We start from the raw sequence: 16,072 nt of genomic DNA, 5'->3' as shown, positions 1-16,072 counted from the left end.
CGTGGGACTAGGACCCCGAGGAGCCAGGGGGTGGCTCGCTCGAGGGTTGCCGGGGCGCCCCCCTCCGGCCGCATCCCTCCTTCCCGCCAGGGCCGCCGACCGGCCATTAGCAGGGGCCCGTTGTCTCATCCTTGCCTCGTCCTCCCATCCCACCGCTCACATCCGCTCACCTTCACCCGCCACCCACGGCAGCGCGTCCCTGCTGGTTTAACCTGCGCAGGTGTGGTCTCGGCCAGCCCGGGGGTGGGGCACGAGGGGAGCGCTGCCAGGTGGGGGTGGGGTGGGGTGGGCGGGGCGACGTGCCAGGGAGAGGGGAATGGAGGCTGCAGGACCCCAGGGGGAGATGACCCCAAAGGCGGGGGGCGGGGTGGAGGGCAGTGGATGAGGGAGTGATTGCTTGCTTTTCTTTCTAAAGTTTGTACTAAATTTCCCATCTCTTTCCCCTAATAAAATTTTTGTTCTGTGGAATATATGTACTGTAGATGCACTGTGTCGCTATCAGTTTTACCCAGCCATGGAACTCTTGACTGTGCTTCCTCTCTTCATAGCCCATTCTCTTCTTTGGGGAGTCACTGTCAAAAGCACATACAAATCTAAATCTGGCCCTGGCCACTCCTGTCACCCTGGATCTGGGTATCTGAGACTCTCCAATCGCCAACTCAGGTTGGCAGGCAGCGAGGCTGGCAGCCGAGAGCTTCCTGGAAGAGCAGGGTAACCAGAGAGGGGACAGGCACCCCATTCCGTGAGCCTCTCCTGTGTTACGGGCAATGACTGCCCCAGGTGCAGGGGGCCCTTAGCTCACTGCAGAGTGCAAGGGCTCTGATAAAGAGATTAGCTCCCCAGCGCTGATTAAGGCTGTGAAGTCCCACCCCCACCAAAGGAACTTGGTTCTGTCACTCTTGCAAGCCTAGCCTGGAGGAGGAAGTACTTAAATTTCCTTTATGCTTTCTTTTTGCTCTGTCATCTCAGGCCAATACCCAAGTCCTTTTTTTTTTTGGTCACGCCACGTGGCATGAGGGATCTTAGTTCCCCAACCAGGGGTCAAGCCCATGCCCCCTATATTGGGAGCATGGAGTCTTAACCAATGGGTCACCAGGGAAGTCCTGCCAATCCCCAAGTCTTAATCTTTGCCTTAAAAAATGTGGGGGGAGGAAAAGAAGACAGAACTAATTTTGTAAGACATGGTGGTTAAACACCCTCAGCTGTGTCATGCTTAACAGCAAAAGACTGAATGCTTTCTCTCTTAAGTTCAGGAACAAGGCAAGGATGTGTGCTGTCACACTGTTCTTAATCAACATAGTACTAGAAGTTCTAGCCACTGCAGTAAGGCAAGAAAAAAAATAAATTAAAGGCATACAGATTGCAAAGGAAGAAATAAAACCATCCCTATTTGGAGATGACATGGTTGTCTTCATAGAAAGTCCCAAGGAATCTACTAGATAAACAAATCCCCAAACACCAAAACTAGAACTAATGAGTGCAGCAAGGTTACAGGATACAAGACCAACACACAAAAATCAATCACATTTGTGCTAACAATGTTCATGCTAACAATGAACACGTGGAAACTGATATTAAAAACAATATTATTTATGATGACCACACAGAAAATTAAGTACTTAGGTATTCACTTAAGAGAACATGTACAGGGCTTCCCTGGTGGCGCAGTGGTTAAGAATCCACCTGCCAATGCAGGGGACACGGGTTCGAGCCCTGGTCCGGGAAGATCCCACATGCTGCGGAGCAACTAAGCCCATGTGCCACAACTACTGAGCCTGTGCTCTAGAGCCCATGAGCCACAACTACTGAGCCCGCGTGCCTCAACTGCTGAGGTCTGCGTGCCTGGAGCCCGTGCTCCGCAACAGGAGAAGCCACCGCAAGAAGCCCGCACACCACAGCGAAGAGTAGCCCCTGCTCGCCGCAACTAGAGAAAGCCTGCGTGCAGCAACAAAGACCCAATGCAGCCAAAAATAAATAAATAAAATGAAAACTCAATAGTGGAAAAAGAAAACAATCCAATCAGAACATGGGCAAAAGATATGGAGACATTTCACTGAAAAAGATAGACAGATGGTAAAATAAGCACATGAAAATATGTCCAACGTCATTAGCCATCATTAGCCATTAGGGAAACGCAAATCAAAACCACAATAAGCTATTACTACACCCCTATTAGAATGGCCAAAATAAAAATAGTGGCCACACCAAATGCCAGTGAGGATGCAGAGAAACAGAATCATTTGTGCATTGCTGTGGGGATGCAAAATCATACCACCACTCTGGGAAACAATTCTGCAGTTTCTTATGAAACTAAGTTCCCAACTGCCATATGACACATCAATGCCACTCTTGGGCATTCACCCCAGGGCAAACAAAACATGTTCACACAAAAGCCTATGTATGGGGGTGGGGGGAGACCTTCAACATGGTGGAGGAATAAGAAAGACATGGAGATCACCTTCCTCCCCACAAATACATCAAAATTACATCTACATGTGGAACAACTCCTAAAGAACACCTACTGAATGCTGGCAGAAGACCTCAGACTTCCCAAAAGGCAAGAAACTCCCCACGTACCTGGCCGTGTGGCTGGCATGGTCTTGGTACTCCAGCTGGGTGTCAGGCCTGAGCCTCTGAGGTGGGAGAGCCGAGTTTAGGACGTTGGTCCACCAGAGACCTCCCGGCCCCACGTAATATCAATCGGTGAGAGCTATCCCAGAGATCTCTGTCTCAATGCTAAGACCCAGGTCCACTCAACGACCAGCGAGCTCCAGTGCTGGACACTCCATGCCCATGCCAAGCAACTAGCAAGACAGGAACACAACCCCACCCATTAGCAGAGAGAGGCTGCCTAAAATCATAATAAGTTCACAGACACCCGAAAACACACCACCAGACGCGGTCCTGCTCATCAGAAAGACAAGATCCAGCCTCATCCACCAGAGCCCTCCACCAGGAAGCCTACACAGCCCACTGAACCAACCCTACCCACTGGGGAAAGACACCAAAAACAACAGGAACTACTAACCTGCAGCCTGCGAGAAGGAGACCCCAAACACAGTAAGTTAAGCAAAATGAGAAGACAGAGAAATACACAGCAGATGAAGGAGCAAGGTTAAAAACCCAGCAGACCAAACAAGTGAAGAGGAAACAGGCAGTCTACCTGAAATGGAATTCAGAGTAATGATAGTAAAGATGATCCAAAATCTTGGAAACAGAATGGAGAAAATACAAGAAACATTTAACAAGGACCTAGAAGAACTAAAGAGCAAACTAACAACGATGAACAACACAATAAATGAAACTTAAAATTCTCTAGAACGAATCAATAGCAGAATAACTGAGGCAGAAGAACGGATAAGTGACCTGGAAGATAAAATAGTGGAAATAACTACTGCAGAGCAGAATAAAGAAAAAAGAATGAAAAGAACTGAGGACAGTCTCAGGGACCTCTGGGACAATATTAAATGCACCAACATTCGAATTATAGGGGTCCCAGAAGAAGAGGAGAAAAAGAGAGGGACTGAGAAAATATTTGAAGAGATTATAGTTGAAAACTATAAGTGGGACTTATCCCAGGAATGCAAGAATTCTTCAATATATGCAAATCAATCAATGTGATACACCATATTAACAAACTGAAGGAGAAAAACCATATGATCATCTCAACAGATGCAGAGAAAGCTTTTGACAACGTTCGACACTCATTTATGATAAAAACCCTCCAGAAAGTAGGCACAGAGCGAGCTTACCTCAACATAATAAAGGCCATATATGACAAACCCACAGCCAACATCGTCCTCAATGGTGAAAAACTGAAACCACTTCCACTAAGATCAGGAACAAGACAAGGTTGCCCACTCTCACCACTATTATTCAACATAGTTTTGGAAGTCTTAGGCACAGCAATCAGAGAAGAAAACGAAATAAAAGGAATCCAAATCAGAAAAGAAGAAGTAAAACTGTCACTGTTTGCAGATGACATGATACTGTACATAGAGAATCCTAAAGATGCTACCAGAAAACTACTAGAGCTAATCGATGAATTTGGTAATGTATCAGGATAGAAAATTAATGCACAGAAATCTCTTGCATTCCTATACACTAATGATGAAAAATCTGAAAGAGAAATTAAGGAAACACTCCCATTTACCATTGCAACAAAAAGAATAAAATACCTAGGAAAAAACCTACCTAAGGAGACAAAAGACCTGTATGTAGAAAACTATAAGACACTGATGAAAGAAATTAAAGATGATACAAACAGATGGAGAGATATACCACGTTCTTGGATTGGAAGAATCAACATTGTGAAAATGACTATACTACCCAAAGCAATCTATAGATTCTATGCAGTCCCTATCAAACTACCAATGGCATTTTTCACAGAACTTGAACAAAAAATTTCACAATTTGTATGGAAACACAAAAGACCCTGAATCGCCAAAGCCATCTTGAGAAAGACAAACGGAGCTGGAGGAATCAGGCTCCCTGACTTCAGACTATACTACAAAGCTACAGTAATCAAGACAGTATGGTACTGGCACCAAAACAGAAATATAGATCAATGGAACAGGATAGAAAGCCCAGAGATAAACCCACACAGATATGGTCACCTTATCTTTGGTAAAGGAGGCAAGAATATACAATGGAGAGAAGACAGCCTCTTCAGTAAGTGGTGCTGGGAAAACTGGACAGCTACATGTAAAAGAATGAAATTAGAACACTTCCTAACACCATACACAAAAATAAACTCAAAATGGATTAAAGACCTAAATGTAAGGCCAGACACTATCAAACTCTTGGAGGAAAATATAGGCAGAACACTCTATGGCATAAATCAGATCAAGATCCTTTTTGACCCACCTCCTAGAGAAATGGAAATAAAAACAAAAATAAACAAATGGGACCTAATGAAACTTAAAAGCTTTTGCACAGCAAAGGAAACCATAAACAAGACGAAAAGACAACCCTCAGAATGGGAGAAAATATTTGCAAGTGAAGCAACTGACAAAGGATTAATCTCCAAAATATACAAGCAGCTCATGCAGCTCAATATCAAAAACACAAACAGGACTTCCCTGGTGGCACAGTGGTTGGGAATCCTCCTGCCACTGTGGGGGACACGGGTTCAAGCTCTGGACTGGGAAGATCCCACATGCTGCCGGGCAGCTGGGCTCATGCGCCACAACTACTGAGCCTGTGCTCTGGAGCCCGCGAGCCACAATGACTGAGCCCACGTGCCACAACTACTGAAGCCTGCGTGCCTAGAGCCTGTGCTCCGCAACAAGAGAAGCCACCGCAGTGAGAAGCCAGTGCACCATAATGAAGAGAAGCTCCCGCTTGCTGCAACTAGAGAAAGCCCACGTGCAGCAACAAAGACCCAATGCAGCCAAAGATAAATCAATAAATTTAAAACAAACAAACAAACGAACAACCCAATCCCAAAATGCGCAGAAGACCTAAATAGACATTTCTGCAAAGAAGACATACAGGTTGCCAACAAACACATGAAAGGATGCTCAACATCACTAATCATTAGAGAAATGCAAATCAAAACTACAATGAGGTATCACCTCACACCAGTTATAATGGGCATCATCAGAAAATCTACAAACAACAAATGCTGGAGAGGGTGTGGAGAAAAGGGAACCCTCTTGCACTGTTGGTGGGAATGTAAATTGATACTGCCACTCTGGAGAACAGTATGGAGGTGCCTTAAAAAACTAAAAATAGAACTACTATATGACCCAGCAATCCCACTACTGGGCATATACCCTGAGAAAACCATAATCAAAAAGAGTCATGTACCACAATGTTCATTGCAGCTCTCTTTACAATAGCCAGCACATGGAAGCAACCTACGTGTGCATCAACAGGTGAGTGGATAAAGATATGGCACATATATACAATGGAATATTACCCAGCCATAAAAAGAAAAGAAATTGAGTTATTTGTACTGAGGTGGATGGACCTAGAGTCTGTCATACAGAGTGAAGTAAGTCAGAAAGAGAAAAACAAATACCGTATGCTAACACATATAGATGGAATCTAAAAAACCAAAAAAAAGGTTCTGAAGAGCCTAGGGGCAGGACAGGAATAGAGACGCAGACGTAGAGAATGGACTTGAGGACACAGGGAGGAGGAAGGGTAAGCTGGGAGGAAGTGAGAGAGTGGCAGGGACATATACACACTACCAAATGTAAAACAGATAGCTAGTGGGAAGCAGCCGCATAGCACAGGGAGATCAGCTCGGTGCCTGTGTCCACCCAGAGGGGTGGGATAGAGAGGGTGGGAGGGAGACGCAAGTGGTAGGGGATATGGGGATCTATGTATACGTACAGCTGATTCACTTTGTTATAGCAGAAACTAACACACCATTGTAAAGCAATTATACTCCAATAAAGATGTTAAAAACAAAAACAAAACCGAAAACCTATGTATGAATGTTCACATCAGCTTCATTTGTAACAGCCAACACTGGAAATAACAGACGTCATTCAACAAACAATGTTACGTCTATACTGTGGAATACCACAAAGCAATGAGCTATTGATACATACAACCACGTGCATGAATGTCCAGGGAAGTATGCTGAGTGAAAGAAGCCAGTCCCTAAAGGTTATATACTGTATGATTCCATTTCTATAACATTCTTGAAATGAAAAAAAATTATAGAAGTGGAGAAGAGACTAGTGGATGCTAGGGGTCAGGGATGCGGGTGGGGGAACAGAGGTACCTGTGGCTATAAAAGGGCAACATGAGGGACCCTTGTGGTGATGGATCTGTTCTGTATCGTGACTGTTTCAAAGTCAATATTCTGCTTGTGTTATCATACTATATTTTCCCCCATGAGTCAAGCCAAGCTGATTTAATTCTGTGGAGGAAATGACAACTGGGGCTCATTTAGAAAAAAAATCTTTATTGAGATACAATTCACATAACATAAAAGGATTTTCAGTATCCACACAGGCTTGTGCAACCCTCTGTGTTTACAGCATTTTCATTATCCCCAAGCCAAGCCCCATACCCATTACCAGGCACTGCCTATTACTCCCTTAACCCCCATACCCACTCCTAGGCAACCACTGATCTATTTCCTGTCTCTATAGATTCGCCTATTCTGGACATTTCATATAAATGGAATCATACAGTATGTGGTCTTTCGTCTCTGGCTTCTTTCACTCAGCATAATGTACTCAAGGTTCATCCATGTTGTAACATTTATTGGCACTTAATTTCTTTTTATTGCTGAAAAACGTTCCATTGTATGGATATACCACATTTTATTTATCCATTTCTCAGTTGATGGATGGTTGGGTAATTTTCACTTTTGGGCTGTCGTGAATATGAATATTGCTGCCATAAGCATTCACGTACAAGGGCTTGTGTGGAAGTATGTTTTCATTTCTGTTAGGTATAGATCCGGGAATGGAATTTCTGAGTCATATGGTAACTCTATATTTAACATTTTGAGAAACTGCCAAACTGTTTTCCACAGTGACTGCACCTTTTTACATTTTCACCAGTAATGTACGAAGGTTCCAATTTCTCCTGTACTGTAGTTTTGCAAGATGTTACCATTGAGGGAACTAGGTGAAGGGCAACGCAGGATTGCTGTATTATCTCTAAAAACGTCATGTGAACCCACAATGATCTCGAAAGAAAAAGTCTAATTAAAAAACAGTTTGGTAGTACACAGCGGAAGTGTCAATCCTCCTAATTTCGGAAAAGTCTACACTTGAATCTCCTGCAGTGAATTTGACACACTTTAAAAAAGAAATCCCTCATTGACATTTATTAGGAGCACCGTCAATTTCACTGTAAGGCTGATGAGTTGTTTCTTGGGAGGCAGAAATGGGCAGCCAGCGGGAGTATGTGTTTCTGGAGGCTGTGAACTCCGCAAAAGTGGTCCTCAGACCAAAATGTCCTCTACCTATTACTGTCCACGTTGGTAGAGAAAAGAAATGGAAACAAATCAACGTGAGTCTCTCAATTTTACTTCGCTTGATAATGGGTGTACAGAAGTAGACTAAAATAAACACGTCTCTATATAATACGCTAGTGAGGCTGCATTTATCTCCACGGTTTGTTTTCACTTCGTAAGACATCTCATGCTCTCCTCCTTAGAAAGGAGCGCAGTCATAGGACACCACAAAGAGGCAGATGACATTGTTCTATGACACACGAAGTCCATTTCAGGGACCTCAAGCCCTGCGAAGCTTTTCAGACATGCACAGAAATGTCGACAGGCTGAAATGAGTGATGGATTGATTTGTACAAAGAATTGGAAGCTGGTGGCCATCGGTTGCCTTTTCACGGTGATGTTTTCTTAAAGTCTCAACGGACTTACAGGCCAGACTTAATTTTAGCTATTTCAGGCAGGCAGGGAAGCCAGGAGAGGAGGAGAGCAGAGAGGAAGGGCTCGGGCCATGTCCTGCGTGCAGAGAGAAGGGGCTTGCACTGCGATGCTACCTCATCTCTCTCGAGAACTAAACTGGCAAATCATGGTAGAGAGGTGCCAGGTTGTCCTTGCTGGACCTTGTGCAGACTCGTGGTATTTCTACCTGTATACCATCAGCTTCTGCAGCCAGTCTGGGGTTACCGGACTCCAGGGTGACGGGAGGGAGCAGAGTTGAACTTTACTGAAAGAATGCCTAAAATACACGGAGCCATTACAAGTGTGACTTTTTGGTTGGTGAAAAATACTAAATTATTAAGGACTGTCTTACATAATTGTGCCCAGTGTTTTGAATGCCTATCGGAAGGGGAAACATCAGCCTGAAAGCGTAATCATAAAACGACTGCCAGAAAAGCTTTCCTTTACGCAATGAGGTCGGATATGAGTTCACTTTGCCTTTTTTTAATTTGTTTTTTTTCAATCTTAAGTAGCTACTGCAAGAAATCAGTCAACTTAAATACTGGATAAGGAGCTCCTGAATAATTTAGAAGCATCGATGTTTCCCCCTGCTGTCTTCTGTGAGCTCTGGTTCCATGCAAAGACGTCCTCTGTGTGGTAGCAAAGGTGGGATGGGAAACTCCACCTGCGTGGGCAGAGGTGCGTGCACCCCGTTCTACCTCTAGCTCTGCTCTCTCTAGCCAGCCTTCACCCCCATGCCTGTGCTGATGGCCTTCAAGCCTCAGCCGCAAGCTCAGAGCTCTCCTGAGCTCCCGACTGCTTCCTGGTCATCTCCGTCTGAATTTTCTATGGGCAATTCAAACTCATCCATCGCAAATGGTCCCTGGGTCCTCTTGGTTTATCTCAGTGTCCTTGGACACTGCCCAAGGTGTCTCTGTCTCCACCATACTCCTCAGCTAGGCTTGTTGTTGGAACAGCTCCAGTTTCTCCTGTCTTGCCCTTTTCTAGTGCATTCCCTACCCTGGAGCCAGAGCTCCTTTTATACGCAGACTTGTTCCTGTTACTCTGTTTAGAACCATCCAGTGACTCTCAGGGAACTTTAGGAATGTCGTGCAAACTCTTCAGCCCCGAGCAGGACCTGATCATTTTATTTCTTCACCTTGGCTTGCTAACCCCCTGCTGCATCCCCTACACGGGAGCCCTGATGCTTTGTTCCTGGAATATACTCTGCTCACGGTACTAAGAGGTTGAATATTCTGGCCTCCCTTCCTACTTCTGTCACTTGGCTAGTTCCTACTCTCTCCTTTAAGATTGAGTCTTTAAGATGAGAAGAACTTTCTGGTCATGTTAAGAACTAGTCCAGGAAAAAAAAATAAAAGATGCTAAAACTAGATACTTTCATCTGAGTGGAGAAGCCTGGCCAATAATCATTAATGTATTGAAAAATCACAGAATTCCCTGATGGTCCAGTGGTTAGGGCCCGGCACATTCACTGCCGGGGCGTGGGTTTGATCCTGATGGGGGAACTAAGATCCCGCAAGCCGAGCAGCGTGGCCAAGAAAAAAAAAAAAAAAAAAGAAAAAAAGAAAAATCAGCCCTCATACTCATCAGAGGTTTTATCGTTTGTTTTTATTTTTCCCTGGGATCTTAATTTAAGAAAATTTCCATTAAGAATTTTTATTTGAAAAGATGCAATCTAAAATAAATTCAAGGGCTTCCCTGGTGGCGCAGTGGTTGAGAATCCGCCTGCCGATGCAGGAGACACGGGTTCGTGCCCCGGTCCGGGAAGATCCCACATGCCGCGGAGCAACTAAGCCCGTGGGCCATGGCCGCTAGGCCTGCGCCTCCGGAGCCTGTGCTCCGCAACGGGAGAGGCCACAACAGTGAGAGGCCCGCATACCGCAAACAAATAAAAAAATAAATTCAAGGTTTGCCTATTAAAAAAAAAAAAAAGAATGAGTCTTGAAAAGAAGGCTCAGTCTTCACCAGCCATTCTCTACGTCTGCGTCTCTATTCCTGTCCTGCCCCTAGGTTCTTCAGAACCTTTTTTTTTTTTTAGATTCCATCTATATGTGTTAGCATACGGTATTTGTTTTTCTCTTTCTGACTTACGTCACTCTGTATGACAGACTCCAGGTCCATCCACCTCACTACAAATAACTCAATTTCATTTCTTTTTATGGCTGAGTAATATTCCATTGTATATATGTGCCACATCTTCTTTATCCATTCATCTGTCCATGGACACTTAGGTTGCTTCTTGACCTCTTCTCACAACTTAGCTGGTTAATTGCTTCTCTGAACCCACATGCTTCTCTAAGGCAGTTAACATGGAATTGGGATCTACTCTTCTGTCTCCCCTAAATGCCATAAACTCTTTGAAGCGGCAGAATGACCCGGTCTGACCATCTTTGCATTGCCTGTGCTTGACACATAGTAGGCATTGCAAAAATAGTTGAGTGAAATGAATTGTTATTAGGAAATCGGTTAAAAACATGGTGGGTAAGCAGATGATTTTAACAGCATAAATGGGTTCAGAGATGATTTCATTCCATTTACTCCTGCTTTTCCTGGACCTCATTTCTATTGAGAAATAATTATACCCACATTCCCTTGAGCATTGGAGCTGGTATTTTGAAGAAAAAAGAAAATGACTGTGCTCTTTCAGACTCTCTCTCAGGACTACAGGCTGTGGATAGCACTTTGCATCCTGGTTTGGATACTGGTGGAGAGCTTTACCAGCTCTTGCTGTCACCCTACAATTTTACTTTCTGTTAAGTGAGAACAATGGATCTTTTAAAGTGGTGTTGAAATTTGATAAAAACTCAAAAATATAAGCTATTTAACACCACAACTATTAATTCTTCTGATCGATTTTAATCATTATATTTGGTGGAAAGGTTTTGTTCATTTTGATAGTTTTCGAAATAACAATTTCAGATAGTATAAAATAAAGCTGGTTCCTTCCTAACGTTTATTTATGATTTCCTTTGAAGAGCATTTATTCCGCAGGATCTTTTCAGAGAGTATGGCACCCAATTCAACCAATTCAGTGAGCCACCTGAACTGTTTCAAAGGAGGAGCTCCTGTTTCAGAGGAGGTATTATTATATAAGAGATGAAGAAAATGGACTCAACCAAAAAAAAAATTCTTTTTGTCTGGCTTCTGTTAAATTGTCTTCTAAGTTCCAAAAAGTAGACAATGTCAAGATTTTGAAGATAGTCATTCAGCAAACATTTACTATCTGCTATGTGCCAGGAACCACAGAAGGCGAGTCATTTAAATATCTGGTGTGATTAGAAATTCACATCAAAGATATGAAGTAGGAACCCTAAACACACATAGCATTTATTTGTTACTCTTCAAATCCTGGTTCTGTGGAGCTCATTAGTCAGGGTCTAGAGTATGTATGTCTCTTGCCTTTCACAAATAAATCCAAATTAGTTGTTTTTTTTTTTTTAAAGAAGATGTTGGGGGTAGGAGTTTATTAATTATTTATTTTTGCTGTGTTGGGTCTTCGTTTCTGGCCGAGGGCTTTCTCCAGTTGCGGCAAGCGGGGGGCCGCTCTTCGTCGCTGTGCGCGGGCCTCTCACTGTCGCGGCCTCTCTTGTCGCGGAGCATGGGCTCCAGACGCGCAGGCTCAGTAGTTGTGGCTCACGGGCCTAGTTGCTCCGCAGCATGTGGGATCTTCCCAGACGAGGGCTCGAACCCGTGTCCCCTTCGTTAGCAGGCAGATTCTCAACCACTGCGCCACCAGGGAAGCCCCCAACGAAATTAGTTTTTATTTTTTGCTAATTGAAATCTTTGATTATCATCAGGTTTGTGGTTTTTTTTTTGTTTTGTTTTGTTTGTTTTTTTTTTTTTGCGGTATGCGGGCTCTCCCTGTTGTGGCCTCTCCCGTTGCGGAGCACAGGCTCCGGACGCGCAGGCGCAGCGGCCACGGCTCACGGGCCCAGCCGCCCCGCGGCATGTGGGATCTTCCCGGACCGGGGCACGAACCCGCGTCCCCTGCATCGGCAGGCGGATTCTCAACCACTGCGCCACCAGGGAAGCCCTAGGTTTGTGTTTAACACGACCTACTGGGGAGCTAAATCCATTTCACTATGTTGACAACTCTTATTATCCCATAATACTGTGCAAATTAAAAAAATAAGTATTGCTCAGCCAGTTCAGTTAACCTTTCAATTCTTACTGCATCAAGCCATAAACTTTGAAATTTGGATTTCAGAAGAAATCGAAATTTGTATTTCTATTATAAAGCAACCTCCAAAATGATATAAAGTCTTTCTTTACTGTTCTCTGCTTTCTCCCCTATAACTGGCCTACTCATTAACCCTTCCCAGAACAGACTACTGTTAATAGTTTTTTCAGCCCTCTTTATCCCTTCATTTATGGAAACTCTGGCCAGAAACTGGTGAAAAGTTACAGAAATGACCGAGACAGACTACTTCCATTTTTGTTCCGTTGCGGTCTATGTGAAGCGATCCAAAGGAAGCGCAATAGAGTCAAGGTGAAATTAAAGGGACCTGTCAGTGCTTCTGCGGCACCTTCTGCACTGGGCTCTGGGGAATTCTGTGATCTTTATTCACTCTCTCTGGTGCTATGTAGCTAACAGGATGGATGAGGCTGAAGTGGGGACACAATGCGAACTAAATGCAGGTGTAGAACCTCAACATGTCAACCTTTGGAGAAAGATTTTTTGTGTCACTATTTTATTGTGATATAACTTACCTACGATAAACTCTATCCACTTCAACTGTACAATTTTATGTGTCAACTTGAAATGACTACTGTGATCAAGATACAACACATTTTTATCATCCCCCCAAAAGCTTCCTTGCGCTCCTTTGGGGTTCATTCATACTTCCATCCAAAGTCTCAGGAGACCAGTGATTCACTTATTGTTACTATAGATATTTTCTAGAATTTTATATACATGGAATCATACAGGATATACTCTTTTGCACCTGGATTGTTTCACTTAGTGGAAAGATTCTGAGATGCATTCACATTGTTCGGTGTATCGGCACTTTGTTCATTTTTATTGCTGGGTAGGATTCCATCGTACGGACGAGCCATATTCACCTGTTTGATGGACATTTGGGAAGTTTCTAATTTTTGACCCTTGTGAATAAAACTGCTATAAATATACACAGTCAAGTCTTTGTGTGGACACATTTTCATGTCTCTTAGATAAACAGCAAAGAGTAGAATGACTGGGTCATATGGTTAACTTCTTAAAGAATTTTTTATTTTTAGCTCTTCTAGTGGGTATATAATGGTTTCTCACATTGTGGTTTTAATTTGAGGACTAATTATATCTTTTTATGTGTTTATTGGCCATTCATAGATCTTCTTTTGTGAAGTGACTATACAAATCTTTTGCCCATTTTTTTGACTGGAGTTTTTTGTCCATGTTGGGTTGTATGAATGTGGCAGACTTTTTTTTTCATAGTACATCTCTTTAATTATATTATGACCGTTAATGCAATATCTGCCTCAATAATTTCAGTCAGATAATTTAAAAATGTCATAATGACAGTTTAAAGCTGGTTCAATCATGATTTTACAAGCTCATTAAGAGTGAAAATAGATGACTATTAAAAATAGCTAAAAAGGGGCTTCCCTGGTGGCACAGTGGTGCAGGGGGCACGGGTTCGTGCCCTGGTCCGGGAGGATCCCGCGTGACGCGGAGCGGCTGGGCCCGTGAGCCATGGCCGCTGAGCCTGCGCGTCCGGAGCCTGTGCTCCGCAACGGGAGAGGCCACAGCAGTGAGAGGCCCGCGTATCACAAAAACAAAACAATACAAAAAAAAGCTAAAAAGATAACATGTGTTATAGTGCTTAATTATTTAATGTTTCTGTAACTGTTGCAAAGACCCTGGTACTTCTTCCCCGTGAGTGTAAGCTGGACCTAGTGACTTGTTTCTAATAGACAAAACACAGCAAAGGTGAGGGGCAGTCACTTCCATGATTAGGCTACATATGACTGTGGCTTCTCTCATATTAGCAGACTCTCTCCCTTGCTGGCTTTGACGGAGCAATCTACCATGTTGGAGAGGCCATTTGGCAAGGAACTGAGGCCCTCAGTCCAACAGTCTGCCATCAACCACATGATCTTGGAAATGGATCCCTCCCCAGTCAGGCCTTCAGATGACATCCCAGCCCTGGCTGATGTCTTGACTGCAGTTTCATAAAAGACCCTGAGGCAGGAGACCCAGCTAAGCTGTGCCTGGACGTCCGGCCCACAGAGAGTGTGAGATCATAAATACATGCTTTAAGCTGCTAAGTTTGTGGTAATTTGTTACACAGCAATAGATAATACAATGAGTTTTTAAAAATATAGCTAGGAATCAAGTTCTTTGTCAGATACATGTATTGTGAACATTTTATCCCATTCTGTGGCTTGTGTTTTCATATTCCTAACCATATTTTTCAAAGAGCAAAATTTAAAAATTTCAATGAGATCCAATCCATCCTTTTATGATTCATGCTTTTTGTGTTCCATCTAAGAAGCCCTTGCCTCCCCCAAGACTGTGAAGATTTTCTCCAGTGTTTCTTCCTAGAAACTTTATATATATATATATTTTTATTTATTTATTTATTTATTTATTTTTTTTTTTTTAAATTTTTTGTGGTACGCGGGCCTCTCACTGTTGTGGCCTCTCCCGTCGCGGAGCACAGGCTCTGGACGTGCAGGCTCAGCGGCCATGGCTCACGGGCCCAGCCGCTCCGCGGCATGTGGGATCTTCCCGGACCGGGACACGAACCCGTGTCCCCTGCATCGGCAGGCGGACTCTCAACCACTGCGCCACCAGGGAAGCCCTAGAAACTTTATATTTTGACTTTGACATTAGGTCTATGATCTGTTTTGGTTTAATTTTTTATAATGTGTGGTAAGGGTTTAGGTTCTTTTTTCCCATACTGATATCCAGTTGTTCCACATTGCTTGTTAAAAAGACTTTATTTTCCCCATTGAACTACCTTAGCACCTTCATCTAAAATCGACTGACAACATCACCATAGCCAAGGCATTGAAACAACCTACATGTGCACCAACAGATGAATGGATAAAGATGTGGTTACATATATTATAAAATGGAATACTTCTCAGCCATAAAAAAGAATGAAATCATGTCATTTGCAGTAACATGGATGGACCTAGAGATGATCACACTAAGTGAAGCAGAGAAAGACAAATATCATACGATATCACTTATATGTGGAATCTCAAATATGACACAAATACATTTATCTATGAAACAGAAACAGACTCATAGACATAGAGAACAGACTTGTGGTTGCCAAGGGGGCAGGAAGGGAAGGATTGGGAGTTTGGGATTAGAAAATGCAAACTACTATATATAGGATGGATAAACAACAAGGTCCTTCTGTATAGCACAGGGAACTATATATTCAATATCCTGTGATAAGCCATAATGGAAAAGAGTAAGAAAAAATATAAATAAATAAATAAATATGTATATAAACTGAATCGCTTTGCTGTACAGCAGAAATTAACACAACATTGTAAATCAACTATAGTTCAATAAAATAAATAAAAAATAAATAAAATCAACTGACCACATATGTGGGGTCTAGGTCTAGCCTCTCTATTCTGGTCATTGATCTATTTCTATACTTTCATCATGGCCATCCTGGCTTGATTCTTATAGCTCTGTAGCAAGTCCTGAAATCAGGTAGCAAACATTCT

The 16,072-nt window shown here is 43.1% G+C and overlaps 1 protein-coding gene across 17 annotated transcripts in view; it reads right to left on the bottom strand.

The window, feature by feature from the left end:
• The window catches only part of PRKAG2 (protein kinase AMP-activated non-catalytic subunit gamma 2), a 290,170-nt gene that overhangs the window by 70,567 nt on the left and 203,531 nt on the right, over positions 1-16,072 (bottom strand). The window lies entirely within an intron of this gene.

This window comes from Kogia breviceps, chromosome 9, assembly GCF_026419965.1.
Source record: "Kogia breviceps isolate mKogBre1 chromosome 9, mKogBre1 haplotype 1, whole genome shotgun sequence".
Classification (NCBI taxonomy): Eukaryota; Metazoa; Chordata; class Mammalia; order Artiodactyla; family Physeteridae; genus Kogia; species Kogia breviceps.
This window is presented reverse-complemented; position numbering and strand designations above follow the sequence as displayed.